This window comes from Coffea eugenioides, unplaced genomic scaffold, assembly GCF_003713205.1.
Source record: "Coffea eugenioides isolate CCC68of unplaced genomic scaffold, Ceug_1.0 ScVebR1_493;HRSCAF=1179, whole genome shotgun sequence".
NCBI lineage: Eukaryota > Viridiplantae > Streptophyta > Magnoliopsida > Gentianales > Rubiaceae > Coffea > Coffea eugenioides.
In genome coordinates this window covers 1-24,652 of record NW_020864335.1, presented here as the reverse complement: position 1 = coordinate 24,652, position 24,652 = coordinate 1, and the positions used below count along the sequence as shown (strand labels likewise).

The following is a 24,652-nucleotide window of genomic DNA, read 5'->3' as shown; positions in this document are numbered from 1 at the left end:
TTTATTGTTGCGCGATGAGGAAAAAAATAGGTGCAATCAATAACAAAAAAAAATATGAAAGCTAAATAAATTTAAGGATAAGAGAAAAAATGCTTGAATTGACGCTTAAAATGAATTTCGGTCTAAAAAAGCCACACTGCTTCGCAGGACGGGGTAGTTTAAAAGAATAAAGCGAAAGGAATATGGCGGGAACGATCATACCAGCACTAATGCACCGGATCCCATCAGAACTCCGAAATTAAGCGTGGTTGGGCGAGAGTAGTACTAGGATTGGTGACCCCCTGGGAAGTCCTCGTGTTGCACCCCTCTCTTTTTTGTTTCGAAATCCAAATTTCCTATTCGTTCTTTATCCTGTAGTAATTTAGCTCCGTCGGAACGATTGCTTAATATTTTGCCTCTTGTCGAAGCGTGAAGGAGGATCTGAAGGCGCGAGACAAATCAGGAACGGTACGGCTCGATCAAAGCCCGGATCGTCGCTCAAATTTGTCGGCGCAAATGTACCACCGCAAGCGTGAAGGATTGATTTTAGTGATAATTATTTAGGAGTTGCGGATGATTGGAAAAATAACAGGGTTGCAAGAATCAATAACAAAAAAATATAAAGTAAATAAATAAAAGGATAGAGGAAATGCTTCAATTGACGCTTAAAATGAATCCGGTCTAAGAAAAGGCCACAACTGTTCGCAGGACGGGGTAGTTAGAAAGAATAAAGCGAAAGGAACATGGGCGGGTACGATCATACCCAGCACTAATGCAGCCCGGGCAATCCCCCCCCCAATTCGAAGAACTCCGAAGTTAAGCGTGCTTGGGCGTGAGCAGTATTAGGACGGGTGACCCCCTGGGAATTCCTCTTGTTGCACCCCACTCTTTTTTGTTTCGAAATTCAAATTTTCTATTCGTTCTTTATCCTGTTGTAATTTAGGTCCTTCGGAACGATTGCTTTATATTTTGCTTCTTCTCGAAGCATGAAGGCGGATCTGAAGGCGCGAGAGAATTCAGGAACGGTACGGCTCGATCAAAGCCCGGATCAACGCTCAAATTTGTCGGCGCAAATGTATCACCGCAAGCGTGAAGGATTGATTTTATGATAATTTAGAGTTGCGGGATGATGGAAAAAAATAGGGTGCAAATTAATAACAAAAAAAAATATAAAGTAAATAAATAAAAGTATAAGAGGAAAATGCTTCAATTGACGCTTAAAATGAATTCCGGTCTAGAAAAGCCACACTGCTTCGCTGGACGGGGTAGTTTAAAAGAATAAAGCGAAAGGAACGTTGTGGGTGCGATCATACCAGCACTAATGCACCGTATCCCATCAGAACTCCGAAGTTAAGCGTGCTTGGGCGAGAGTAGTACTAGAATGGGTGACCCCCTGGGAAGTTCTCGTGTTGCACCCCTCTTTTTTTTGTTTCGAAATCCAAATTTCGTATTCGTTCTTTATCCTGTAGTAATTTAGCTCCGTCGGAACGATTGCTTCATATTTTGCTTCTTGTCGACGCATGAAGGCGGATCTGAAGGCGCGAGACAAATCAGGAACGGTACGGCTCGATCAAAACCCGGATCGTCGCTCAAATTTGTCGGCGCAAATGTATCACCGCAAGCGTGATGGATTGATTTCATGGCAATTTAGAGTTGCGCGATGAGGGAAAAAAACAGGGTGCAAATCAATAACAAAAAAAAATATAAAGTAAATAAATAAAAGGATAAGAGGAAAATGCTTCAATTGACGCTTAAAATGAATTCCGGTCTAGAAAAGCCACACTGCTTCGCAGGACGGGGTAGTTTAAAAGAATAAAGCGAAAGGAACATGGCGGGTGCGATCATACCAGCACTAATGCAACCAGGATCCCATCAGAACTCCGAGTTAAGCGGGCTTTGGGCGAGAGTAAGTACTAGATATGGGTGACCCTGGGAAGTTCTGTGTTGCCCCTCTTTTTTTTTTGTTTTTCGAAATCCAAAATTTCGTTCGTTTCTTTTCCTGTAGTAAATTTAGCTCCGTCGGTACGATTGCTTCATTTTCTTCTTGTCGACGGCATGAAGGCGGATCTGAAGCGCGAGACAATCAGGAACGGTACGTGCCGATAACGCCCGGAGTCGCCCAAAGTTGTCGGCGGCAAATATATTCACCGTAAGCGTGATGGATTTGATTCAATGACAATTTAGACTTTGCCGCTGATGAGGGAAAAAAACAGGGTGCAAATTCAAATAACAAAAAAAATATAAAGTAAATAAATAAAAGTATAAGAGGAAAATGCTTCAATTGACGCTTAAAATGAATTCCGGTCAAGAAAAGCCACACTGCTTCGCTGGACGGGGTAGTTTAAAAGAATAAAGCGAAAGGAACGTTGTGGGTGCGATCATACCAGCACTAATGCACCGTATCCCATCAGAACTCCGAAGTTAAGCGTGCTTGGGCGTGAGCAGTATTAGGACGGGTGACCCCCTGGGAATTCCTCTTGTTGCACCCCACTCTTTTTTGTTTCGAAATTCAAATTTTCTATTCGTTCTTTATCCTGTAGTAATTTAGGTCTTTCGGAACGATTGCTTTATATTTTGCTTCTTCTCGAAGCATGAAGGCGGATCTGAAGGCGCGAGAGAATTCAGGAACGGTACGGCTCGATCAAAGCCCGGATCATCGCTCAAATTTGTCGGCGCAAATGTATCAGCGCAAGCGTGATGGATTAATTTCATGACAATTTATTGTTGCGCGATGACGGAAAAAAAATTGGGTGCAAATCAATAACAAAAAAAAATATGAAAGCAAATAAATATAAGGATAAGAGAAAAATGCTTGAATTGACGCTTAAAATGAATTTCGGTCTAAAAAAGCCACACTGCTTCGCAGGACGGGGTAGTTTAAAAGAATAAAGCGAAAGGAATATGGCGGGAGCGATCATACCAGCACTAATGCACCGGATCCCATCAGAACTCCGAAATTAAGCGTGGTTGGGCGAGAGTAGTACTATAATGGGTGACCCTCTGGGAAGTTCTCGTGTTGCACCCCTCTTTTTTTTGTTTCGAAATCCAAATTTCGTATTCGTTCTTTATCCTGTAGTAATTTAGCTCCGTCGGAACGATTGCTTCATATTTTGCTTCTTGTCGACGCATGAAGGCGGATCTGAAGGCGCGAGACAAATCAGGAACGGTACGGCTCGATCAAAGCCCGGATCGTCGCTCAAATTTGTCGGCGCAAATGTATCACCGCAAGCGTGAAGGATTGATTTTATGATAATTTAGAGTTGCGGGATGATGGAAAAAAACAGGGTGCAAATCAATAACAAAAAAAAATATAAAGTAAATAAATAAAAGGATAAGAGGAAAATGCTTCAATTGACGCTTAAAATGAATTCCGGTCTAGAAAAGCCACACTGCTTCGCAGGACGGGGTAGTTTAAAAGAATAAAGCGAAAGGAACATGGCGGGTGCGTTCATACCAGCACTAATGCACCGGATCCCATCAGAACTCCGAAGTTAAGCGTGCTTGGGCGAGAGTAGTACTAGAATGGGTGACCCCCTGGGAAGTTCTCGTGTTGCACCCCTCTTTTTTTTGTTTCGAAATCCAAATTTCGTATTCGTTCTTTATCCTGTAGTAATTTAGCTCCGTCGGAACGATTGCTTCATATTTTGCTTCTTGTCGACGAATGAAGGCGGATCTGAAGGCGCGAGACAAATCAGGAACGGTACGGCTCGATCAAAACCCGGATCGTCGCTCAAATTTGTCGGCGCAAATGTATCAGCGCAAGCGTGATGGATTGATTTCATGGCAATTTAGAGTTGCGCGATGAGGGAAAAAAACAGGGTGCAAATCAATAACAAAAAAAAATATGAAAGCAAATAAAAAAAAGGGTAAGAGGAAAATACTTGAATTGACGCTTAAAAGGAATTCCGGTCTAGAAAAACCACACTGCTTCGCAGGACGGGATGGTTTAAAAGAATAAAGCGAAAGGAACATGGCGGGTGCGATCATACCAGCACTAATGGAACGAAAATCCCATCAGAACTCCGAAGTTAAGCATGCTTGGGCGAGAGTAGTACTAGGATGGGTGACCCCCTGGGAAGTCCTCGTCTTGCACCCCTCTCTTTTTTCTTTCGAAATCCAAATTTCCTATTCGTTGTTTATCCTGTGGTAATTTAGCTCCGTTGAAACGATTGCTTTATATTTTGCTTCTTGTCGAAGGATGTAGGCGGATCTGAAGGCGCGAGACAAATCAGGAACGGTACGGCTCGATCAAAGACCGGATCGTCGCTCAAATTTGTCGGCGCAAATGTATCACCGCAAGCGTGAAGGATTGATTTCATGATAATTTAGAGTTGCGGGATGATGGAAAAAAACAGGGTGCAAATCAATAACAAAAAAAAATATAAAGTAAATAAATAAAAGGATAAGAGGAAAATGCTTCAATTAACGCTTAAAATGAATTCCGGTCTAGAAAAGACGCACTGCTTCGCAGGACGGGGTAGTTTAAAAGAATAAAGCGAAAGGAACATGGCGGGTGCGATCATTCCAGCCCTAATGCACCGGATCCCATCAGAACTCCGAAGTTAAGCGTGCTTGGGCGAGAGTAGTACTAGAATGGGTGACCACCTGGGAAGTTCTCGTGTTGCACCCCTATTTTTTTTGTTTCGAAATCCAAATTTCCTATTCGTTCTTTATCCTGTAGTAATTTAGCTCCGTCGGAAAGATTGCTTTATATTTTGCTTCTTGTCGAAACATGAAGGCGAGCCTGAAGGCGCGAGACAAATCAGGAACGGTACGGTTCGATCAAACCCCGGATCGTCGCCCAAAGTTGTCGGCGCAAATATATCACCGCAAACGTGATGGACTGATTTCATGACAATTTAGACTTGCGCGATGAGGGAAAAAAACAGGGTGCAAATCAATAACAAAAAAAAATATGAAAACAAATAAATAAAAGGATATGAGGAAAATGCTTGAATTGACGCTTAAAATGAATTTCGGTCTAGAAAAGCCACAATGCTTCGCAGGACGGGGTAGTTTAAAAGAATAAAGCGAAAGGAATATGGCGGGAGCGATCATACCAGCACTAATGCACCGGATCCCATCAGAACTCCGAAATTAAGCGTGGTTGGGCGAGAGTAGTACTAGGATTGGTGACCCCCTGGGAAGTCCTCGTGTTGCACCCCTCTCTTTTTTGTTTCGAAATCCAAATTTCCTATTCGTTCTTTATCCTGTAGTAATTTAGCTCCGTCGGAACGATTGCTTAATATTTTGCCTCTTGTCGAAGCGTGAAGGAGGATCTGAAGGCGCGAGACAAATCAGGAACGGTACGGCTCGATCAAAGCCCGGATCGTCGCTCAAATTTGTCGGCGCAAATGTACCACCGCAAGCGTGAAGGATTGATTTTATGATAATTTAGAGTTGCGGGATAATGGAAAAAAACAGGGTGCAAATCAATAACAAAAAAAAATATAAAGTAAATAAATAAAAGGATAAGAGGAAAATGCTTCAATTGACGCTTAAAATGAATTCCGGTCTAGAAAAGCCACACTGCTTCGCAGGACGGGGTAGTTTAAAAGAATAAAGCGAAAGGAACATGGCGGGTGCGATCATACCAGCACTAATGCACCGGATCCCATCAGAACTCCGAAGTTAAGCGTGCTTGGGCGTGAGCAGTATTAGGACGGGTGACCCCCTGGGAATTCCTCTTGTTGCACCCCACTCTTTTTTGTTTCGAAATTCAAATTTTCTATTCGTTCTTTATCCTGTAGTAATTTAGGTCCTTCGGAACGATTGCTTTATATTTTGCTTCTTCTCGAAGCATGAAGGCGGATCTGAAGGCGCGAGAGAATTCAGGAACGGTACGGCTCGATCAAAGCCCGGATCATCGCTCAAATTTGTCGGCGCAAATGTATCACCGCAAGCGTGAAGGATTGATTTAATGATAATTTAGAGTTGCGGGATGATGGAAAAAAACAGGGTGCAAATCAATAACAAAAAAAAATATAAAGTAAATAAATAAAAGTATAAGAGGAAAATGCTTCAATTGACGCTTAAAATGAATTCCGGTCTAGAAAAGCCACACTGCTTCGCTGGACGGGGTAGTTTAAAAGAATAAAGCGAAAGGAACGTTGTGGGTGCGATCATACCAGCACTAATGCACCGTATCCCATCAGAACTCCGAAGTTAAGCGTGCTTGGGCGTGAGCAGTATTAGGACGGGTGACCCCCTGGGAATTCCTCTTGTAGCACCCCATTCTTTTTTGTTTCGAAATTCAAATTTTCTATTCGTTCTTTATCCTGTAGTAATTTAGGTCCTTCGGAACGATTGCTTAATATTTTGCTTCTTGTCGAAGCGTGAAGGAGGATCCGAAGGCGCGAGACAAATCAGGAACGGTACGGCTCGATCAAAGCCCGGATCATCGCTCAAATTTGTCGGCGCAAATGTATCACCGCAAGCGTGAAGGATTGATTTCATGATAATTTAGAATTGCGGGATGATGGAAAAAACAGGTGCAAATCAATCAAAATAAAAATATAAAGTAAATAATAAAGGATAAGAGGAAATGCTTCAAATTAACGCTTAAAATGATTCCGGTCCTAGAAAAGCCACACTGCTTCGCAGACGGGGGTAGTTTAAAAGAATAAAAGCGAAAGAAAAACATGGCGGGTGCGATCATTCCAGGCCCTATGGCACCGGATCCCATGCAGAACTCCGAAGTTAAGCGTGCTTGGGCGAGAGTAGTAACTAGAATGGGTGACCCCCTGGAAGTTTCTTCGTGTTGGCACCCCTTATTTTTTTTTGTTTGCGAAATCCAAATTTCCTATTCGTCTTTATCCCTGTAGTAAATTTAGCTTCCGTCGGAAGATTGCTTTATATTTTGCTTCTTGTCGAAGCATGAAGGCGAGCCTGAAGGCGCGAGACAAATCAGGAACGGTACGGTTCGATCAAACCCCGGATCGTCGCCCAAAGTTGTCGGCGCAAATATATCACCGCAAGCGTGATGGATTGATTTCATGACAATTTAGACTTGCGCGATGAGGGAAAAAAACAGGGTGCAAATCAATAACAAAAAAAAATATGAAAGCAAATAAATAAAAGGATAAGAGAAAAATGCTTGAATTGACGCTTAAAATGAATTTCGGTCTAAAAAAGCCACACTGCTTCGCAGGACGGGGTAGTTTAAAAGAATAAAGCGAAAGGAATATGGCGGGAGCGATCATACCAGCACTAATGCACCGGATCCCATCAGAACTCCGAAATTAAGCGTGGTTGGGCGAGAGTAGTACTAGGATTGGTGACCCCCTGGGAAGTCCTCGTGTTGCACCCCTCTCTTTTTTGTTTCGAAATCCAAATTTCCTATTCGTTCTTTATCCTGTAGTAATTTAGCTCCGTCGGAACGATTGCTTAATATTTTGCTTCTTGTCGAAGCGTGAAGGAGGATCTGAAGGCGCGAGACAAATCAGGAACGGTACGGCTCGATCAAAGCCCGGATCGTCGCTCAAATTTGTCGGCGCAAATGTATCACCGCAAGCGTGATGGATTGATTTTATGATAATTTAGAGTTGCGGGATGATGGAAAAAAACAGGGTGCAAATCAATAACAAAAAAAAAATAAAGTAAATAAATAAAAGGATAAGAGGAAAAATGCTTCAATTGACGCTTAAAATGAATTCCGGTCTAGAAAAAGCCACACTGCTTCGCAGGACGGGGTAGTTTAAAAGAATAAAGCGAAAGGAACATGGCGGGTGCGATCATACCAGCACTAATGCACCGGATCCCATCAGAACTCCGAAGTTAAGCGTGCTTGGGCGAGAGTAGTACTAGAATGGGTGACCCCCTGGGAAGTTCTCGTGTTGCACCCCTCTTTTTTTTGTTTCGAAATCCAAATTTCCTATTCGTTCTTTATCCTGTAGTAATTTAGCTCCGTCGGAATGATTGCTTCATATTTTGCTTCTTGTCGAAGCATGAAGGCGGATCTGAAGGCGCGAGACAAATCAGGAACGGTACGGCTCGATCAAAGCCCGGATCGTCGCTCAAATTTGTCGGCGCAAATGTATCAGCGCAAGCGTGATGGATTGATTTCATGGCAATTTAGAGTTGCGCGATGAGGGAAAAAAATAGGGTGCAAATCAATAGCAAAAAAAAATATGAAAGCAAATAAAAAAAAGTGTAAGAGGAAAATACTTGAATTGACGCTTAAAAGGAATGCCGGTTTAGAAAAACCACACTGCTTCGCAGGACGGGATGGTTTAAAAGAATAAAGCGAAAGGAACATGGCGGGTGCGATCATACCAGCACTAATGCACCGGATCCCATCAGAACTCCGAAGTTAAGCATGCTTGGGCGAGAGTAGTACTAGGATGGGTGACCCCCTGGGAAGTCCTCGTGTTGCACCCCTCTCTTTTTTCTTTCGAAATCCAAATTTCCTATTCGTTGTTTATCCTGTAGTAATTTAGCTCCGTTGAAACGATTGCTTTATATTTTGCTTCTTGTCGAAGGATGTAGGCGGATCTGAAGGCGCGAGACAAATCAGGAACGGTACGGCTCGATCAAAGACCGGATCGTCGCTCAAATTTGTCGGCGCAAATGTATCACCGCAAGCGTGAAGGATTGATTTCATGATAATTTAGAGTTGCGGGATGATGGAAAAAAACAGGGTGCAAATCAATAACAAAAAAAAATATAAAGTAAATAAATAAAAGGATAAGAGGAAAATGCTTCAATTAACGCTTAAAATGAATTCCGGTCTAGAAAAGACGCACTGCTTCGCAGGACGGGGTAGTTTAAAAGAATAAACGAAAGGAACATGGCGGGTGCGATCATTCCAGCCCTAATGCACCGGATCCCATCAGAACTCCGAAGTTAAGCGTGCTTGGGCGAGAGTAGTACTAGAATGGGTGACCACCTGGGAAGTTCTCGTGTTGCACCCCTATTTTTTTTGTTTCGAAATCCAAATTTCCTATTCGTTCTTTATCCTGTAGTAATTTAGCTCCGTCGGAAAGATTGCTTTATATTTTGCTTCTTGTCGAAGCATGAAGGCGAGCCTGAAGGCGCGAGACAAATCAGGAACGGTACGGTTCGATCAAACCCCGGATCGTCGCCCAAAGTTGTCGGCGCAAATATATCACCGCAAACGTGATGGATTGATTTCATGACAATTTAGACTTGCGCGATGAGGGAAAAAAACAGGGTGCAAATCAATAACAAAAAAAAATATGAAAGCAAATAAATAAAAGGATATGAGGAAAATGCTTGAATTGACGCTTAAAATGAATTTCGGTCTAGAAAAGCCACACTGCTTCGCAGGACGGGGTAGTTTAAAAGAATAAAGCGAAAGGAATATGGCGGGAGCGATCATACCAGCACTAATGCACCGGATCCCATCAGAACTCCGAAATTAAGCGTGGTTGGGCGAGAGTAGTACTAGGATTGGTGACCCCCTGGGAAGTCCTCGTGTTGCACCCCTCTCTTTTTTGTTTCGAAATCCAAATTTCCTATTCGTTCTTTATCCTGTAGTAATTTAGCTCCGTCGGAACGATTGCTTAATATTTTGCTTCTTGTCGAAGCGTGAAGGAGGATCTGAAGGCGCGAGACAAATCAGGAACGGTACGGCTCGATCAAAGCCCGGATCGTCGCTCAAATTTGTCGGCGCAAATGTATCACCGCAAGCGTGAAGGATTGATTTTATGATAATTTAGAGTTGCGGGATGATGGAAAAAAACAGGGTGCAAATCAATAACAAAAAAAAATATAAAGTAAATAAATAAAAGGATAAGAGGAAAATGCTTCAATTGACGCTTAAAATGAATTCCGGTCTAGAAAAGCCACACTGCTTCGCAGGACGGGGTAGTTTAAAAGAATAAAGCGAAAGGAACATGGCGGGTGCGATCATACCAGCACTAATGCACCGGATCCCATCAGAACTCCGAAGTTAAGCGTGCTTGGGCGTGAGCAGTATTAGGACGGGTGACCCCCTGGGAATTCCTCTTGTTGCACCCCACTCTTTTTTGTTTCGAAATTCAAATTTTCTATTCGTTCTTTATCCTGTAGTAATTTAGGTCCTTCGGAACGATTGCTTTATATTTTGCTTCTTCTCGAAGCATGAAGGCGGATCTGAAGGCGCGAGAGAATTCAGGAACGGTACGGCTCGATCAAAGCCCGGATCATCGCTCAAATTTATCTGCGCAAATGTATCACCGCAAGCGTGAAGGATTGATTTAATGATAATTTAGAGTTGCGGGATGATGGAAAAAAACAGGGTGCAAATCAATAACAAAAAAAATATAAAGTAAATAAATAAAAGTATAAGAGGAAAATGCTTCAATTGACGCTTAAAATGAATTCCGGTCAAGAAAAGCCACACTGCTTCGCTGGACGGGGTAGTTTAAAAGAATAAAGCGAAAGGAACGTTGTGGGTGCGATCATACCAGCACTAATGCACCGTATCCCATCAGAACTCCGAAGTTAAGCGTGCTTGGGCGTGAGCAGTATTAGGACGGGTGACCCCCTGGGAATTCCTCTTGTAGCACCCCACTCTTTTTTGTTTCGAAATTCAAATTTTCTATTCGTTCGTTATCCTGTAGTAATTTAGGTCCTTCGGAACGATTGCTTAATATTTTGCTTCTTGTCGAAGCGTGAAGGAGGATCCGAAGGCGCGAGACAAATCAGGAACGGTACGGCTCGATCAAAGCCCGGATCATCGCTCAAATTTGTCGGCGAAAATGTATCACCGCAAGCGTGAAGGATTGATTTCATGATAATTTAGAGTTGCGGGATGATGGAAAAAAACAGGGTGCAAATCAATAACAAAATAAAATATGAAGTAAATAAATAAAAGGATAAGAGGAAAAATGCTTCAATTAACGCTTAAAATGAATTCCGGTCTAGAAAAGCCACACTGCTTCGCAGGACGGGGTAGTTTAAAAGAATAAAGCGAAAGGAACATGGCGGGTGCGATCATTCCAGCCCTAATGCACCGGATCCCATCAGAACTCCGAAGTTAAGCGTGCTTGGGCGAGAGTAGTACTAGAATGGGTGACCACCTGGGAAGTTCTCGTGTTGCACCCCTATTTTTTTTGTTTCGAAATCCAAATTTCCTATTCGTTCTTTATCCTGTAGTAATTTAGCTCCGTCGGAAAGATTGATTTATATTTTGCTTCTTGTCGAAGCATGAAGGTGAGCCTGAAGGCGCGAGACAAATCAGGAACGGTACGGTTCAATCAAACCCCGGATCGTCGCCCAAAGTTGTCGGCGCAAATATATCACCGCAAGCGTGATGGATTGATTTCATGACAATTTAGACTTGCGCGATGAGGGAAAAAAACAGGGTGCAAATCAATAACAAAAAAAAATATGAAAGCAAATAAATAAAAGGATAAGAGAAAAATGTTTGAATTGACGCTTAAAATGAATTTCGGTCAAAAAAAGCCACACTGCTTCGCAGGACGGGGTAGTTTAAAAGAATAAAGCGAAAGGAATATGGCGGGAGCGATCATACCAGCACTAATGCACCGGATCCCATCAGAACTCTGAAATTAAGCGTGGTTGGGCGAGAGTAGTACTAGGATTGGTGACCCCCTGGGAAGTCCTCGTGTTGCACCCCTCTCTTTTTTGTTTCGAAATCCAAATTTCCTATTCGTTCTTTATCCTGTAGTAATTTAGCTCCGTCGGAACGATTGCTTAATATTTTGCTTCTTGTCGAAGCGTGAAGGAGGATCTGAAGGCGCGAGACAAATCAGGAACGGTACGGCTCGATCAAAGCCCGGATCGTCGCTCAAATTTGTCGGCGCAAATGTATCACCGCAAGCGTGAAGGATTGATTTTAAGATAATTTAGAGTTGCGGGATGATGGAAAAAAACAGGGTGCAAATCAATAACAAAAAAAAAATAAAGTAAATAAATAAAAGGATAAGAGGAAAATGCTTCAATTTTCGCTTAAAATGAATTCCGGTCTAGAAAAGCCACACTGCTTCGCAGGACGGGGTAGTTTAAAAGAATAAACGAAAGGAACATGGCGGGTGCGATCATACCAGCACTAATGCACCGGATCCCATCAGAACTCCGAAGTTAAGCGTGCTTGGGCGAGAGTAGTACTAGAATGGGTGACCCCCTGGGAAGTTCTCGTGTTGCATCCCTCTTTTTTTTGTTTCGAAATCCAAATTTCGTATTCGTTCTTTATCCTGTAGTAATTTAGCTCCGTCGGAATGATTGCTTCATATTTTGCTTCTTGTCGAAGCATGAAGGCGGATCTGAAGGCGCGAGACAAATCAGGAATGGTACGGCTCGATCAAAGACCGGATCGTCGCTCAAATTTGTCGGCGCAAATGTATCACCGCAAGCGTGAAGGATTGATTTCATGATAATTTAGAGTTGCGGGATGATGGAAAAAAACAGGGTGCAAATCAATAACAAAAAAAAATATAAAGTAAATAAATAAAAGGATAAGAGGAAAATGCTTCAATTAACGCTTAAAATGAATTCCGGTCTAGAAAAGACGCACTGCTTCGCAGGACGGGGTAGTTTAAAAGAATAAAGCGAAAGGAACATGGCGGGTGCGATCATTCCAGCCCTAATGCACCGGATCCCATCAGAACTCCGAAGTTAAGCGTGCTTGGGCGAGAGTAGTACTAGAATGGGTGACCACCTGGGAAGTTCTCGTGTTGCACCCCTATTTTTTTTGTTTCGAAATCCAAATTTCCTATTCGTTCTTTATCCTGTAGTAATTTAGCTCCGTCGGAAAGATTGCTTTATATTTTGCTTCTTGTCGAAGCATGAAGGCGAGCCTGAAGGCGCGAGACAAATCAGGAACGGTACGGTTCGATCAAACCCCGGATCGTCGCCCAAAGTTGTCGGCGCAAATATAGCACCGCAAACGTAATGGATTGATTTCATGACAATTTAGACTTGCGCGATGAGGGAAAAAAACAGGGTGCAAATCAATAACAAAAAAAAATATGAAAGCAAATAAATAAAAGGATATGAGGAAAATGCTTGAATTGACGCTTAAAATGAATTTCGGTCTAGAAAAGCCACACTGCTTCGCAGGACGGGGTAGTTTAAAAGAATAACGCGAAAGGAATATGGCGGGAGCGATCATACCAGCACTAATGCACCGGATCCCATCAGAACTCCGAAATTAAGCGTGTTTGGGCGAGCGTAGTACTAGGATTGGTGACCCCCTGGGAAGTCCTCGTGTTGCACCCCTCTCTTTTTTGTTTCGAAATCCAAATTTCCTATTCGTTCTTTATCCTGTGGTAATTTAGCTCCGTCGGAACGATTGCTTAATATTTTGCTTCTTGTCGAAGCGTGAAGGAGGATCTGAAGGCGCGAGACAAATCAGGAACGGTACGGCTCGATCAAAACCCGGATCGTCGCTCAAATTTGTCGGCGCAAATGTATCACCGCAAGCGTGAAGGATTGATTTCATGATAATTTGGAGTTGCGGGATGATGGAAAAAAACAGGGTGCAAATCAATAACAAAAAAAAAAATAAAGTAAATAAATAAAAGGATAAAAGGAAAATGCTTCAATTGACGCTTAAAATGAATTCCGGTCTAGAAAAGCCACACTGCTTCGCAGGACGAGGTAGTTTAAAAGAATAAAGCGAAAGAAACATGGCGGGTGCGATCATACCAGCACTAATGCACCGTATCCCATCAGAACTCCGAAGTTAAGCGTGCTTGGGCGTGAGCAGTATTAGGACGGGTGACCCCCTGGGAATTCCTCTTGTTGCACCCCACTCTTTTTTGTTTCGAAATTCAAATTTTCTATTCGTTCTTTATCCTGTAGTAATTTAGGTCCTTCGGAACGATTGCTTAATATTTTGCTTCTTGTCGAAGCGTGAAGGAGGATCCGAAGGCGCGAGACAAATCAGGAACGGTACGGCTCGATCAAAGCCCGGATCATCGCTCAAATTTGTCGGCGCAAATGTATCACCGCAAGCGTGAAGGATTGATTTTATGATAATTTAGAGTTGCGGGATGATGGAAAAAAACAGGGTGCAAATCAATAACAAAATAAAATATGAAGTAAATAAATAAAAGGATAAGAGGAAAAATGCTTCAATTAACGCTTAAAATGAATTCCGGTCTAGAAAAGCCACACTGCTTCGCAGGACGGGGTAGTTTAAAAGAATAAAGCGAAAGGAACATGGCGGGTGCGATCATTCCAGCCCTAATGCACCGGATCCCATCAGAACTCCGAAGTTAAGCGTGCTTGGGCGAGAGTAGTACTAGAATGGGTGACCACCTGGGAAGTTCTCGTGTTGCACCCCTATTTTTTTTGTTTCGAAATCCAAATTTCCTATTCGTTCTTTATCCTGTAGTAATTTAGCTCCGTCGGAAAGATTGATTTATATTTTGCTTCTTGTAGAAGCATGAAGGTGAGCCTGAAGGCGCGAGACAAATCAGGAACGGTACGGTTCAATCAAACCCCGGATCGTCGCCCAAAGTTGTCGGCGCAAATATATCACCGCAAGCGTGATGGATTGATTTCATGACAATTTAGACTTGCGCGATGAGGGAAAAAAACAGGGTGCAAATCAATAACAAAAAAAAATATGAAAGCAAATAAATAAAAGGATAAGAGAAAAATGTTTGAATTGACGCTTAAAATGAATTTCGGTCAAAAAAAGCCACACTGCTTCGCAGGACGGGGTAGTTTAAAAGAATAAAGCGAAAGGAATATGGCGGGAGCGATCATACCAGCACTAATGCACCGGATCCCATCAGAACTCTGAAATTAAGCGTGGTTGGGCGAGAGTAGTACTAGGATTGGTGACCCCCTGGGAAGTCCTCGTGTTGCACCCCTCTCTTTTTTGTTTCGAAATCCAAATTTCCTATTCGTTCTTTATCCTGTAGTAATTTAGCTCCGTCGGAACGATTGCTTAATATTTTGCTTCTTGTCGAAGCGTGAAGGAGGATCTGAAGGCGCGAGACAAATCAGGAACGGTACGGCTCGATCAAAGCCCGGATCGTCGCTCAAATTTGTCGGCGCAAATGTATCACCGCAAGCGTGAAGGATTGATTTCATGATAATTTAGAGTTGCGGGATGATGGAAAAAAATAGGGTGCAAATCAATAACAAAAAAAAATATAAAGTAAATAAATAAAAGTATAAGAGGAAAATGCTTCAATTGACGCTTAAAATGAATTCCGGTCTAGAAAAGCCACACTGCTTCGCTGGACGGGGTAGTTTAAAAGAATAAAGTGAAAGGAACGTTGTGGGTGCGATCATACCAGCACTAATGCACCGTATCCCATCAGAACTCCGAAGTTAAGCGTGCTTGGGCGTGAGCAGTATTAGGACGGGTGACCCCCTGGGAATTCCTCTTGTTGCACCCCACTCTTTTTTGTTTCGAAATTCAAATTTTCTATTCGTTCTTTATCCTGTAGTAATTTAGGTCCTTCGGAACGATTGCTTTATATTTTGCTTCTTCTCGAAGCATGAAGGCGGATCTGAAGGCGCGAGAGAATTCAGGAACGGTACGGCTCGATCAAAGCCCGGATCATCGCTCAAATTTGTCGGCGCAAATGTATCACCGCAAGCGTGAAGGATTGATTTAATGATAATTTAGAGTTGCGGGATGATGGAAAAAAACAGGGTACAAATCAATAACAAAAAAAAATATAAAGTAAATAAATAAAAGGATAAGAGGAAAATGCTTCAATTAACGCTTAAAATGAATTCCGGTCTAGAAAAGACGCACTGCTTCGCAGGACGGGGTAGTTTAAAAGAATAAAGCGAAAGGAACATGGCGGGTGCGATCATTCCAGCCCTAATGCACCGGATCCCATCAGAACTCCGAAGTTAAGCGTGCTTGGGCGAGAGTAGTACTAGAATGGGTGACCACCTGGGAAGTTCTCGTGTTGCACCCCTATTTTTTTTGTTTCGAAATCCAAATTTCCTATTCGTTCTTTATCCTGTAGTAATTTAGCTCCGTCGGAAAGATTGCTTTATATTTTGCTTCTTGTCGAAGCATGAAGGCGAGCCTGAAGGCGCGAGACAAATCAGGAACGGTACGGTTCGATCAAACCCCGGATCGTCGCCCAAAGTTGTCGGCGCAAATATAGCACCGCAAACGTGATGGATTGATTTCATGACAATTTAGACTTGCGCGATGAGGGAAAAAAACAGGGTGCAAATCAATAACAAAAAAAAATATGAAAGCAAATAAATAAAAGGATATGAGGAAAATGCTTGAATTGACGCTTAAAATGAATTTCGGTCTAGAAAAGCCACACTGCTTCGCAGGACGGGGTAGTTTAAAAGAATAACGCGAAAGGAATATGGCGGGAGCGATCATACCAGCACTAATGCACCGGATCCCATCAGAACTCCGAAATTAAGCGTGTTTGGGCGAGCGTAGTACTAGGATTGGTGACCCCCTGGGAAGTCCTCGTGTTGCACCCCTCTCTTTTTTGTTTCGAAATCCAAATTTCCTATTCGTTCTTTATCCTGTGGTAATTTAGCTCCGTCGGAACGATTGCTTAATATTTTGCTTCTTGTCGAAGCGTGAAGGAGGATCTGAAGGCGCGAGACAAATCAGGAACGGTACGGCTCGATCAAAACCCGGATCGTCGCTCAAATTTGTCGGCGCAAATGTATCACCGCAAGCGTGAAGGATTGATTTCATGATAATTTGGAGTTGCGGGATGATGGAAAAAAACAGGGTGCAAATCAATAACAAAAAAAAAAATAAAGTAAATAAATAAAAGGATAAAAGGAAAATGCTTCAATTGACGCTTAAAATGAATTCCGGTCTAGAAAAGCCACACTGCTTCGCAGGACGAGGTAGTTTAAAAGAATAAAGCGAAAGAAACATGGCGGGTGCGATCATACCAGCACTAATGCACCGTATCCCATCAGAACTCCGAAGTTAAGCGTGCTTGGGCGTGAGCAGTATTAGGACGGGTGACCCCCTGGGAATTCCTCTTGTTGCACCCCACTCTTTTTTGTTTCGAAATTCAAATTTTCTATTCGTTCTTTATCCTGTAGTAATTTAGGTCCTTCGGAACGATTGCTTAATATTTTGCTTCTTCTCGAAGCATGAAGGCGGATCTGAAGGCGCGAGAGAATTCAGGAACGGTACGGCTCGATCAAAGCCCGGATCATCGCTCAAATTTGTCGGCGCAAATGTATCAGCGCAAGCGTGATGGATTAATTTCATGACAATTTATTGTTGCGCGATGACGGAAAAAAAATTGGGTGCAAATCAATAACAAAAAAAAATATGAAAGCAAATAAATATAAGGATAAGAGAAAAATGCTTGAATTGACGCTTAAAATGAATTCCGGTCTAGAAAAGCCACACTGCTTCGCAGGACGGGGTAGTTTAAAAGAATAAAGCGAAAGGAACATGGCGGGTGCGATCATACCAGCACTAATGCACCGGATCCCATCAGAACTCCGAAGTTAAGCGTGCTTGGGCGAGAGTAGTACTAGAATGGGTGACCCCCTGGGAAGTTCTCGTGTTGCACCCCTCTTTTTTTTGTTTCGAAATCCAAATTTCGTATTCGTTCTTTATCCTGTAGTAATTTAGCTCCGTCGGAATGATTGCTTCATATTTTGATTCTTGTCGAAGCATGAAGGCGGATCTGAAGGCGCGAGACAAATCAGGAACGGTACGGCTCGATCAAAGCCCGGATCGTCGCTCAAATTTGTCGGCGCAAATGTATCAGCGCAAGCGTGATGGATTGATTTCATGGCAATTTAGAGTTGCGCGATGAGGGAAAAAAACAGGGTGCAAATCAATAGCAAAAAAAAATATGAAAGCAAATAAAAAAAAGGGTAAGAGGAAAATACTTGAATTGACGCTTAAAAGGAATGCCGGTTTAGAAAAACCACACTGCTTCGCAGGACGGGATGGTTTAAAAGAATAAAGCGAAAGGAACATGGCGGGTGCGATCATACCAGCACTAATGCACCGGATCCCATCAGAACTCCGAAGTTAAGCATGCTTGGGCGAGAGTAGTACTAGGATGGGTGACCCCCTGGGAAGTCCTCGTGTTGCACCCCTCTCTTTTTTCTTTCGAAATCCAAATTTCCTATTCGTTGTTTATCCTGTAGTAATTTAGCTCCGTTGAAACGATTGCTTTATATTTTGCTTCTTGTCGAAGGATGTAGGCGGATCTGAAGGCGCGAGACAAATCAGGAACGGTACGGCTCGATCAAAGACCGGATCGTCGCTCTAATTTGTCGACGCAAATGTATCACCGCAAGCGTGAAGGATTGATTTCATGATAATTTAGAGTTGCGGGATGATGGAAAAAAACAGGGTGCAAATCAATAACAAAAAAAAATATAAAGTAAATAAATAAAAGGATAAGAGGAAAATGCTTCAATTAACGCTTAAAATGAATTCCGGTCTAGAAAAGACGCACTGCTTCGCAGGACGGGGTAGTTTAAAAGAATAAAGCGAAAGGAACATGGCGGGTGCGATCATTCTAGCCCTAATGCACCGGATCCCATCAGAACTCCGAAGTTAAGCGTGCTTGGGCGAGAGTAGTACTAGAATGGGTGACCACCTGGGAAGTTCTCGTGTTGCACCCCTATTTTTTTTGTTTCGAAATCCAAATTTCCTATTCGTTCTTTATCCTGTAGTAATTTAGCTCCGTCGGAAAGATTGCTTTATATTTTGCTTCTTGTCGAAGCATGAAGGCGAGCCTGAAGGCGCGAGACAAATCAGGAACGGTACGGTTCGATCAAACCCCGGATCGTCGCCCAAAGTTGTCGGCGCAAATATATCACCGCAAACGTGATGGATTGATTTCATGACAATTTAGACTTGCGCGATGAGGGAAAAAAACAGGGTGCAAATCAATAACAAAAAAAAATATGAAAGCAAATAAATAAAAGGATATGAGGAAAATGCTTGAATTGACGCTTAAAATGAATTTCGGTCTAGAAAAGCCACATTGCTTCGCAGGACGGGGTAGTTTAAAAGAATAAAGCGAAAGGAATATGGCGGGAGCGATCATACCAGCACTAATGCACCGGATCCCATCAGAACTCCGAAATTAAGCGTGGTTGGGCGAGAGTAGTACTAGGATTGGTGACCCCCTGGGAAGTCCTCGTGTTGCACCCCTCTCTTTTTTGTTTCGAAATCCAAATTTCCTATTCGTTCTTTATCCTGTAGTAATTTAGCTCCGTCGGAACGATTGCTTAATATTTTGCTTCTTGTCGAAGCGTGAAGGAGGATCTGAAGGCGCGAGACAAATCAGGAACGGTACGGCTCGATCAAAGCCCGGATCGTCGCTCAAATTTGTCGGCGCAAATGTATCACCGCAAGCGTGAAGGATTGATTTTATGATAATTTAGAGTTGCGGGATGATGGAAAAAAACAGGGTGCAAATCAATAACAAAAAAAAATATGAAGTAAATAAATAAAAGGATAAGAGGAAAATGCTTCAATTGACGCTTAAAATGAATTCCGGTCTAGAAAAGCCACACTGCTTCGCTGGACGGGGTAGTTTAAAAGAATAAAGCGAAAGGAACGTTGTGGGTGCGATCATACCAGCACTAATGCACCGTATCCCATCAGAACTCCGAAGTTAAGCGTGCTTGGGCGTGAGCAGTATTAGGACGGGTGACCCCCTGGGAATTCCTCTTGTTGCACCCCACTCTTTTTTGTTTCGAAATTCAAATTTTCTATTCGTTCTTTATCCTGTAGTAATTTAGGTCCTTCGGAACGATTGCTTTATATTTTGCTTCTTCTCGAAGCATGAAGGCGGATCTGAAGGCGCGAGAGAATTCAGGAACGGTACGGCTCGATCAAAGCCCGGATCATCGCTCAAATTTATCTGCGCAAATGTATCACCGCAAGCGTGAAGGATTGATTTAATGATAATTTAGAGTTGCGGGATGATGGAAAAAAACAGGGTGCAAATCAATAACAAAAAAAAATATAAAGTAAATAAATAAAAGTATAAGAGGAAAATGCTTCAATTGACGCTTAAAATGAATTCCGGTCAAGAAAAGCCACACTGCTTCGCTGGACGGGGTAGTTTAAAAGAATAAAGCGAAAGGAACGTTGTGGGTGCGATCATACCAGCACTAATGCACCGTATCCCATCAGAACTCCGAAGTTAAGCGTGCTTGGGCGTGAGCAGTATTAGGACGGGTGACCCCCTGGGAATTCCTCTTGTAGCACCCCACTCTTTTTTGTTTCGAAATTCAAATTTTCTATTCGTTCGTTATCCTGTAGTAATTTAGGTCCTTCGGAACGATTGCTTAATATTTTGCTTCTTGTCGAAGCGTGAAGGAGGATCCGAAGGCGCGAGACAAATCAGGAACGGTACGGCTCGATCAAAGCCCGGATCATCGCTCAAATTTGTCGGCGCAAATGTATCACCGCAAGCGTGAAGGATTGATTTCATGATAATTTAGAGTTGCGGGATGATGGAAAAAAACAGGGTGCAAATCAATAACAAAATAAAATATGAAGTAAATAAATAAAAGGATAAGAGGAAAAATGCTTCAATTAACGCTTAAAATGAATTCCGGTCTAGAAAAGCCACACTGCTTCGCAGGACGGGGTAGTTTAAAAGAATAAAGCGAAAGGAACATGGCGGGTGCGATCATTCCAGCCCTAATGCACCGGATCCCATCAGAACTCCGAAGTTAAGCGTGCTTGGGCGAGAGTAGTACTAGAATGGGTGACCCCTGGGAAGTTCTCGTGTTGCACCCCTATTTTTTTTGTTTCGAAATCCAAATTTCCTATTCGTTCTTTATCCTGTAGTAATTTAGCTCCGTCGGAAAGATTGATTTATATTTTGCTTCTTGTCGAAGCATGAAGGTGAGCCTGAAGGCGCGAGACAAATCAGGAACGGTACGGTTCAATCAAACCCCGGATCGTCGCCCAAAGTTGTCGGCGCAAATATATCACCGCAAGCGTGATGGATTGATTTCATGACAATTTAGACTTGCGCGATGAGGGAAAAAAACAGGGTGCAAATCAATAACAAAAAAAAATATGAAAGCAAATAAATAAAAGGATAAGAGAAAAATGTTTGAATTGACGCTTAAAATGAATTTCGGTCAAAAAAAGCCACACTGCTTCGCAGGACGGGGTAGTTTAAAAGAATAAAGCGAAAGGAATATGGCGGGAGCGATCATACCAGCACTAATGCACCGGATCCCATCAGAACTCTGAAATTAAGCGAGGTTGGGCGAGAGTAGTACTAGGATTGGTGACCCCCTGGGAAGTCCTGTGTTGCACGCCCTCTATTCTTTTTGTTTCGAAATCCAAATTTCCGTATCGTTCTTACGTAGTAATTTAGCTCCGTCGGAACGATTGCTTAATATTGTTCTTGTCGAAGCGTGAAGGAGGATCTGAAGGCGCGAGACAAATCAGAACGGTACGGCTCGATCAAAGCCCGGATCGGCGCTCAAATTTGTCGGCGCAAATGTATCACCGCAACGTGAAGGATTGATTTTAAGATAATTTAGAGTTGCGGGATGATGGAAAAAAACAGGGTGCAAATCAATAACAAAAAAAAAATAAAGTAAATAAATAAAAGGATAAGAGGAAAATGCTTCAATTTTCGCTTAAAATGAATTCCGGTCTAGAAAAGCCACACTGCTTCGCAGGACGGGGTAGTTTAAAAGAATAAACGAAAGGAACATGGCGGGTGCGATCATACCAGCACTAATGCACCGGATCCCATCAGAACTCCGAAGTTAAGCGTGCTTGGGCGAGAGTAGTACTAGAATGGGTGACCCCCTGGGAAGTTCTCGTGTTGCATCCCTCTTTTTTTTGTTTCGAAATCCAAATTTCGTATTCGTTCTTTATCCTGTAGTAATTTAGCTCCGTCGGAATGATTGCTTCATATTTTGCTTCTTGTCGAAGCATGAAGGCGGATCTGAAGGCGCGAGACAAATCAGGAATGGTACGGCTCGATCAAAGACCGGATCGTCGCTCAAATTTGTCGGCGCAAATGTATCACCGCAAGCGTGAAGGATTGATTTCATGATAATTTAGAGTTGCGGGATGATGGAAAAAAACAGGGTGCAAATCAATAACAAAAAAAAATATAAAGTAAATAAATAAAAGGATAAGAGGAAAATGCTTCAATTAACGCTTAAAATGAATTCCGGTCTAGAAAAGACGCACTGCTTCGCAGGACGGGGTAGTTTAAAAGAATAAAGCGAAAGGAACATGGCGGGTGCGATCATTCCAGCCCTAATGCACCGGATCCCATCAGAACTCCGAAGTTAAGCGTGCTTGGGCGAGAGTAGTACTAGAATGGGTGACCACCTGGGAAGTTCTCGTGTTGCACCCCTATTTTTTTTGTTTCGAAATCCAAATTTCCTATTCGTTCTTTATCCTGTAGTAATTTAGCTCCGTCGGAAAGATTGCTTTATATTTTGCTTCTTGTCGAAGCATGAAGGCGAGCCTGAAGGCGCGAGACAAATCAGGAACGGTACGGTTCGATCAAACCCCGGATCGTCGCCCAAAGTTGTCGGCGCAAATATAGCACCGCAAACGTAATGGATTGATTTCATGACAATTTAGACTTGCGCGATGAGGGAAAAAAACAGGGTGCAAATCAATAACAAAAAAAAATATGAAAGCAAATAAATAAAAGGATATGAGGAAAATGCTTGAATTGACGCTTAAAATGAATTTCGGTCTAGAAAAGCCACACTGCTTCGCAGGACGGGGTAGTTTAAAAGAATAACGCGAAAGGAATATGGCGGGAGCGATCATACCAGCACTAATGCACCGGATCCCATCAGAACTCCGAAATTAAGCGTGTTTGGGCGAGCGTAGTACTAGGATTGGTGACCCCCTGGGAAGTCCTCGTGTTGCACCCCTCTCTTTTTTGTTTCGAAATCCAAATTTCCTATTCGTTCTTTATCCTGTAGTAATTTAGCTCCGTCGGAACGATTGCTTAATATTTTGCTTCTTGTCGAAGCGCGAAGGAGGATCTGAAGGCGCGAGACAAATCAGGAACGGTACGGCTCGATCAAAGCCCGGATCGTCGCTTAAATTTGTCGGCGCAAATGTATCACCGCTAGCGTGAAGGATTGATTTTATGATAATTTAGAGTTGCGGGATGATCGAAAAAAACAGGGTGCAAATCAATAACAAAAAAAAAATAAAGTAAATAAATAAAAGGATAAGAGGAAAATGCTTCAATTGACGCTTAAAATGAATTCCGGTCTAGAAAAGCCACACTGCTTCGGCAGACGAGGTTAGTTTAAAAGAATGAAAGCGAAGAAACATGGCGGTGCGATCATACAGCACTAATGCACCGTATCCCATCAAGAACTCCAAGTTAAGCGTGCTTTGGGCGTGAGCAGAAAATATTAGACGGGTGACCCCTGGGATTCGCTCTTGTTGCACCCCCACTCTTTTTTTGTTTTCGAAATTCAAATTTTCTATCGTCTTTATCCTGTAGTAATTTAGGGTCCTTCGGAACGATTGCTTTATATTTTGCTTCTTCCGAAGCATGAAGGCGATCTGAAGGCGCGAGAGAATTCAGGAACGGTACCGGCTCGATCAAAGCCCGGATCATCGCTCAAATTTTCGGCGCAAATTGTATCAGCGCAAGCGTGATGGATTAATTTCATGGACAATTATTGGTTGCGCGATGACGGAAAAAAACAGGTGCAAATCAATAACAAAAAAAAAATATGAAAGCAAATAAATATAAGGATAAGGAAAAATGCTGAATTGACGCTTAAAATGAAATTTCGTCTGAAAAGCCACACTGCTTCGCAGACGGGAGTTTAAAAGAATAAAACGAAAGGAATTATGGCGGAGCCCGATCATACCAGCACTAATGCACCGGATCCATCAGAAACTCCAAATTAAGACGTGTTGGGCGAGAGTAGAACTTAGGATTGGTGACCCCCTGGGGAAGTCCTCGTGTTGCCACCCCTCTCTTTATTTTGTTTCGAAATCCAAATTTCCTATTCGTTCTTTATCCTGTAGTAATTTAGCTCCGTCGGAACGATGTTTCCTTAATATTTTGCTTCTTGTCAAAGCGTGAAGGAGGATCTGAAGGCGCGAGACAAATTAGGAACGGTACGGCTCGATCAAAGCCCGGATCGTCGCTCAAATTTGTCGGCGCAAATGTATCACCGCAAGCGTGAAGGATTGATTTCATGATAATTTAGAGTTGCGGGAAGATGGAAAAAAACAGGGTGCAAATCAATAACAAAAAAAAATATAAAGTAAATAAATAAAAGGATAAGAGGAAAATGCTTCAATTGACGCTTAAAATGAATTCCGGTCTAGAAAAGCCACACTGCTTCGCAGGACGGGGTAGTTTAAAAGAATAAAGCGAAAGGAACATGGCGGGTGCGATCATACCAGCACTAATGCACCGGATCCCATCAGAACTCCGATGTTAAGCGTGCTTGGGCGTGAGCAGTATTAGGACGGGTGACCCCCTGGGAATTCCTCTTGTAGCACCCCATTCTTTTTTGTTTCGAAATTCAAATTTTCTATTCGTTCTTTATCCTGTAGTAATTTAGGTCCTTCGGAACGATTGCTTAATATTTTGCTTCTTGTCGAAGCGTGAAGGAGGATCCGAAGGCGCGAGACAAATCAGGAACGGTACGGCTCGATCAAAGCCCGGATCATCGCTCAAATTTGTCGGCGCAAATGTATCACCGCAAGCGTGAAGGATTGATTTAATGATAATTTAGAGTTGCGGGATGATGGAAAAAAACAGGGTGCAAA

At 42.6% G+C, this 24,652-nt stretch overlaps 40 non-coding genes and 2 pseudogenes across 40 annotated transcripts; all 42 read left to right on the top strand.

Moving 5' to 3' along the window:
- Positions 1 to 187: 187 nt before the first annotated feature.
- Positions 188 to 306, top strand: LOC113758400. The gene has a single exon (XR_003466724.1). It is a non-coding gene; the product is annotated as a 5S ribosomal RNA (ribosomal RNA).
- Positions 307 to 1,278: 972 nt separating this feature from the next.
- On the top strand, positions 1,279 to 1,397 carry LOC113758365. Its single transcript, XR_003466691.1, has one exon. It is a non-coding gene; the product is annotated as a 5S ribosomal RNA (ribosomal RNA).
- A 952-nt stretch (positions 1,398 to 2,349) lies between these two features.
- Positions 2,350 to 2,468, top strand: LOC113758391. Its single transcript, XR_003466716.1, has one exon. It is a non-coding gene; the product is annotated as a 5S ribosomal RNA (ribosomal RNA).
- Positions 2,469 to 2,885: 417 nt separating this feature from the next.
- Positions 2,886 to 3,004, top strand: LOC113758373. Its single transcript, XR_003466699.1, has one exon. It is a non-coding gene; the product is annotated as a 5S ribosomal RNA (ribosomal RNA).
- A 415-nt stretch (positions 3,005 to 3,419) lies between these two features.
- LOC113758354 lies at positions 3,420 to 3,538 on the top strand. Its single transcript, XR_003466680.1, has one exon. It is a non-coding gene; the product is annotated as a 5S ribosomal RNA (ribosomal RNA).
- Positions 3,539 to 3,954: 416 nt separating this feature from the next.
- LOC113758351 lies at positions 3,955 to 4,075 on the top strand. Its single transcript, XR_003466679.1, has one exon. It is a non-coding gene; the product is annotated as a 5S ribosomal RNA (ribosomal RNA).
- Positions 4,076 to 4,490: 415 nt separating this feature from the next.
- Positions 4,491 to 4,609, top strand: LOC113758363. The gene has a single exon (XR_003466689.1). It is a non-coding gene; the product is annotated as a 5S ribosomal RNA (ribosomal RNA).
- Positions 4,610 to 5,025: 416 nt separating this feature from the next.
- Positions 5,026 to 5,144, top strand: LOC113758384. The gene has a single exon (XR_003466709.1). It is a non-coding gene; the product is annotated as a 5S ribosomal RNA (ribosomal RNA).
- A 415-nt stretch (positions 5,145 to 5,559) lies between these two features.
- On the top strand, positions 5,560 to 5,678 carry LOC113758370. The gene has a single exon (XR_003466696.1). It is a non-coding gene; the product is annotated as a 5S ribosomal RNA (ribosomal RNA).
- A 415-nt stretch (positions 5,679 to 6,093) lies between these two features.
- LOC113758403 lies at positions 6,094 to 6,212 on the top strand. The gene has a single exon (XR_003466727.1). It is a non-coding gene; the product is annotated as a 5S ribosomal RNA (ribosomal RNA).
- A 413-nt stretch (positions 6,213 to 6,625) lies between these two features.
- LOC113758353 lies at positions 6,626 to 6,749 on the top strand (annotated as a pseudogene).
- A 420-nt stretch (positions 6,750 to 7,169) lies between these two features.
- LOC113758382 lies at positions 7,170 to 7,288 on the top strand. The gene has a single exon (XR_003466708.1). It is a non-coding gene; the product is annotated as a 5S ribosomal RNA (ribosomal RNA).
- A 416-nt stretch (positions 7,289 to 7,704) lies between these two features.
- Positions 7,705 to 7,823, top strand: LOC113758364. Its single transcript, XR_003466690.1, has one exon. It is a non-coding gene; the product is annotated as a 5S ribosomal RNA (ribosomal RNA).
- A 416-nt stretch (positions 7,824 to 8,239) lies between these two features.
- Positions 8,240 to 8,358, top strand: LOC113758356. The gene has a single exon (XR_003466682.1). It is a non-coding gene; the product is annotated as a 5S ribosomal RNA (ribosomal RNA).
- Positions 8,359 to 8,772: 414 nt separating this feature from the next.
- Positions 8,773 to 8,891, top strand: LOC113758362. The gene has a single exon (XR_003466688.1). It is a non-coding gene; the product is annotated as a 5S ribosomal RNA (ribosomal RNA).
- A 416-nt stretch (positions 8,892 to 9,307) lies between these two features.
- Positions 9,308 to 9,426, top strand: LOC113758381. Its single transcript, XR_003466707.1, has one exon. It is a non-coding gene; the product is annotated as a 5S ribosomal RNA (ribosomal RNA).
- Positions 9,427 to 9,841: 415 nt separating this feature from the next.
- On the top strand, positions 9,842 to 9,960 carry LOC113758369. Its single transcript, XR_003466695.1, has one exon. It is a non-coding gene; the product is annotated as a 5S ribosomal RNA (ribosomal RNA).
- A 414-nt stretch (positions 9,961 to 10,374) lies between these two features.
- LOC113758402 lies at positions 10,375 to 10,493 on the top strand. The gene has a single exon (XR_003466726.1). It is a non-coding gene; the product is annotated as a 5S ribosomal RNA (ribosomal RNA).
- A 416-nt stretch (positions 10,494 to 10,909) lies between these two features.
- Positions 10,910 to 11,028, top strand: LOC113758361. The gene has a single exon (XR_003466687.1). It is a non-coding gene; the product is annotated as a 5S ribosomal RNA (ribosomal RNA).
- A 416-nt stretch (positions 11,029 to 11,444) lies between these two features.
- On the top strand, positions 11,445 to 11,563 carry LOC113758396. The gene has a single exon (XR_003466721.1). It is a non-coding gene; the product is annotated as a 5S ribosomal RNA (ribosomal RNA).
- A 413-nt stretch (positions 11,564 to 11,976) lies between these two features.
- Positions 11,977 to 12,095, top strand: LOC113758398. The gene has a single exon (XR_003466723.1). It is a non-coding gene; the product is annotated as a 5S ribosomal RNA (ribosomal RNA).
- Positions 12,096 to 12,510: 415 nt separating this feature from the next.
- LOC113758360 lies at positions 12,511 to 12,629 on the top strand. Its single transcript, XR_003466686.1, has one exon. It is a non-coding gene; the product is annotated as a 5S ribosomal RNA (ribosomal RNA).
- A 416-nt stretch (positions 12,630 to 13,045) lies between these two features.
- Positions 13,046 to 13,164, top strand: LOC113758379. The gene has a single exon (XR_003466705.1). It is a non-coding gene; the product is annotated as a 5S ribosomal RNA (ribosomal RNA).
- A 415-nt stretch (positions 13,165 to 13,579) lies between these two features.
- Positions 13,580 to 13,698, top strand: LOC113758390. Its single transcript, XR_003466715.1, has one exon. It is a non-coding gene; the product is annotated as a 5S ribosomal RNA (ribosomal RNA).
- A 416-nt stretch (positions 13,699 to 14,114) lies between these two features.
- Positions 14,115 to 14,233, top strand: LOC113758359. Its single transcript, XR_003466685.1, has one exon. It is a non-coding gene; the product is annotated as a 5S ribosomal RNA (ribosomal RNA).
- Positions 14,234 to 14,649: 416 nt separating this feature from the next.
- On the top strand, positions 14,650 to 14,768 carry LOC113758395. The gene has a single exon (XR_003466720.1). It is a non-coding gene; the product is annotated as a 5S ribosomal RNA (ribosomal RNA).
- A 415-nt stretch (positions 14,769 to 15,183) lies between these two features.
- On the top strand, positions 15,184 to 15,302 carry LOC113758389. The gene has a single exon (XR_003466714.1). It is a non-coding gene; the product is annotated as a 5S ribosomal RNA (ribosomal RNA).
- A 415-nt stretch (positions 15,303 to 15,717) lies between these two features.
- LOC113758358 lies at positions 15,718 to 15,836 on the top strand. Its single transcript, XR_003466684.1, has one exon. It is a non-coding gene; the product is annotated as a 5S ribosomal RNA (ribosomal RNA).
- A 416-nt stretch (positions 15,837 to 16,252) lies between these two features.
- Positions 16,253 to 16,371, top strand: LOC113758378. The gene has a single exon (XR_003466704.1). It is a non-coding gene; the product is annotated as a 5S ribosomal RNA (ribosomal RNA).
- A 415-nt stretch (positions 16,372 to 16,786) lies between these two features.
- Positions 16,787 to 16,905, top strand: LOC113758388. The gene has a single exon (XR_003466713.1). It is a non-coding gene; the product is annotated as a 5S ribosomal RNA (ribosomal RNA).
- Positions 16,906 to 17,322: 417 nt separating this feature from the next.
- Positions 17,323 to 17,441, top strand: LOC113758350. Its single transcript, XR_003466678.1, has one exon. It is a non-coding gene; the product is annotated as a 5S ribosomal RNA (ribosomal RNA).
- A 416-nt stretch (positions 17,442 to 17,857) lies between these two features.
- LOC113758355 lies at positions 17,858 to 17,976 on the top strand. The gene has a single exon (XR_003466681.1). It is a non-coding gene; the product is annotated as a 5S ribosomal RNA (ribosomal RNA).
- Positions 17,977 to 18,391: 415 nt separating this feature from the next.
- On the top strand, positions 18,392 to 18,510 carry LOC113758367. The gene has a single exon (XR_003466693.1). It is a non-coding gene; the product is annotated as a 5S ribosomal RNA (ribosomal RNA).
- A 416-nt stretch (positions 18,511 to 18,926) lies between these two features.
- Positions 18,927 to 19,045, top strand: LOC113758380. Its single transcript, XR_003466706.1, has one exon. It is a non-coding gene; the product is annotated as a 5S ribosomal RNA (ribosomal RNA).
- A 415-nt stretch (positions 19,046 to 19,460) lies between these two features.
- Positions 19,461 to 19,579, top strand: LOC113758386. The gene has a single exon (XR_003466711.1). It is a non-coding gene; the product is annotated as a 5S ribosomal RNA (ribosomal RNA).
- Positions 19,580 to 19,994: 415 nt separating this feature from the next.
- Positions 19,995 to 20,113, top strand: LOC113758401. Its single transcript, XR_003466725.1, has one exon. It is a non-coding gene; the product is annotated as a 5S ribosomal RNA (ribosomal RNA).
- A 416-nt stretch (positions 20,114 to 20,529) lies between these two features.
- Positions 20,530 to 20,647, top strand: LOC113758368. Its single transcript, XR_003466694.1, has one exon. It is a non-coding gene; the product is annotated as a 5S ribosomal RNA (ribosomal RNA).
- Positions 20,648 to 21,063: 416 nt separating this feature from the next.
- Positions 21,064 to 21,181, top strand: LOC113758352 (annotated as a pseudogene).
- Positions 21,182 to 21,588: 407 nt separating this feature from the next.
- Positions 21,589 to 21,707, top strand: LOC113758387. Its single transcript, XR_003466712.1, has one exon. It is a non-coding gene; the product is annotated as a 5S ribosomal RNA (ribosomal RNA).
- Positions 21,708 to 22,122: 415 nt separating this feature from the next.
- On the top strand, positions 22,123 to 22,241 carry LOC113758357. The gene has a single exon (XR_003466683.1). It is a non-coding gene; the product is annotated as a 5S ribosomal RNA (ribosomal RNA).
- Positions 22,242 to 22,657: 416 nt separating this feature from the next.
- LOC113758377 lies at positions 22,658 to 22,776 on the top strand. Its single transcript, XR_003466703.1, has one exon. It is a non-coding gene; the product is annotated as a 5S ribosomal RNA (ribosomal RNA).
- Positions 22,777 to 24,266: 1,490 nt separating this feature from the next.
- Positions 24,267 to 24,385, top strand: LOC113758397. Its single transcript, XR_003466722.1, has one exon. It is a non-coding gene; the product is annotated as a 5S ribosomal RNA (ribosomal RNA).
- Positions 24,386 to 24,652: the final 267 nt, after the last annotated feature.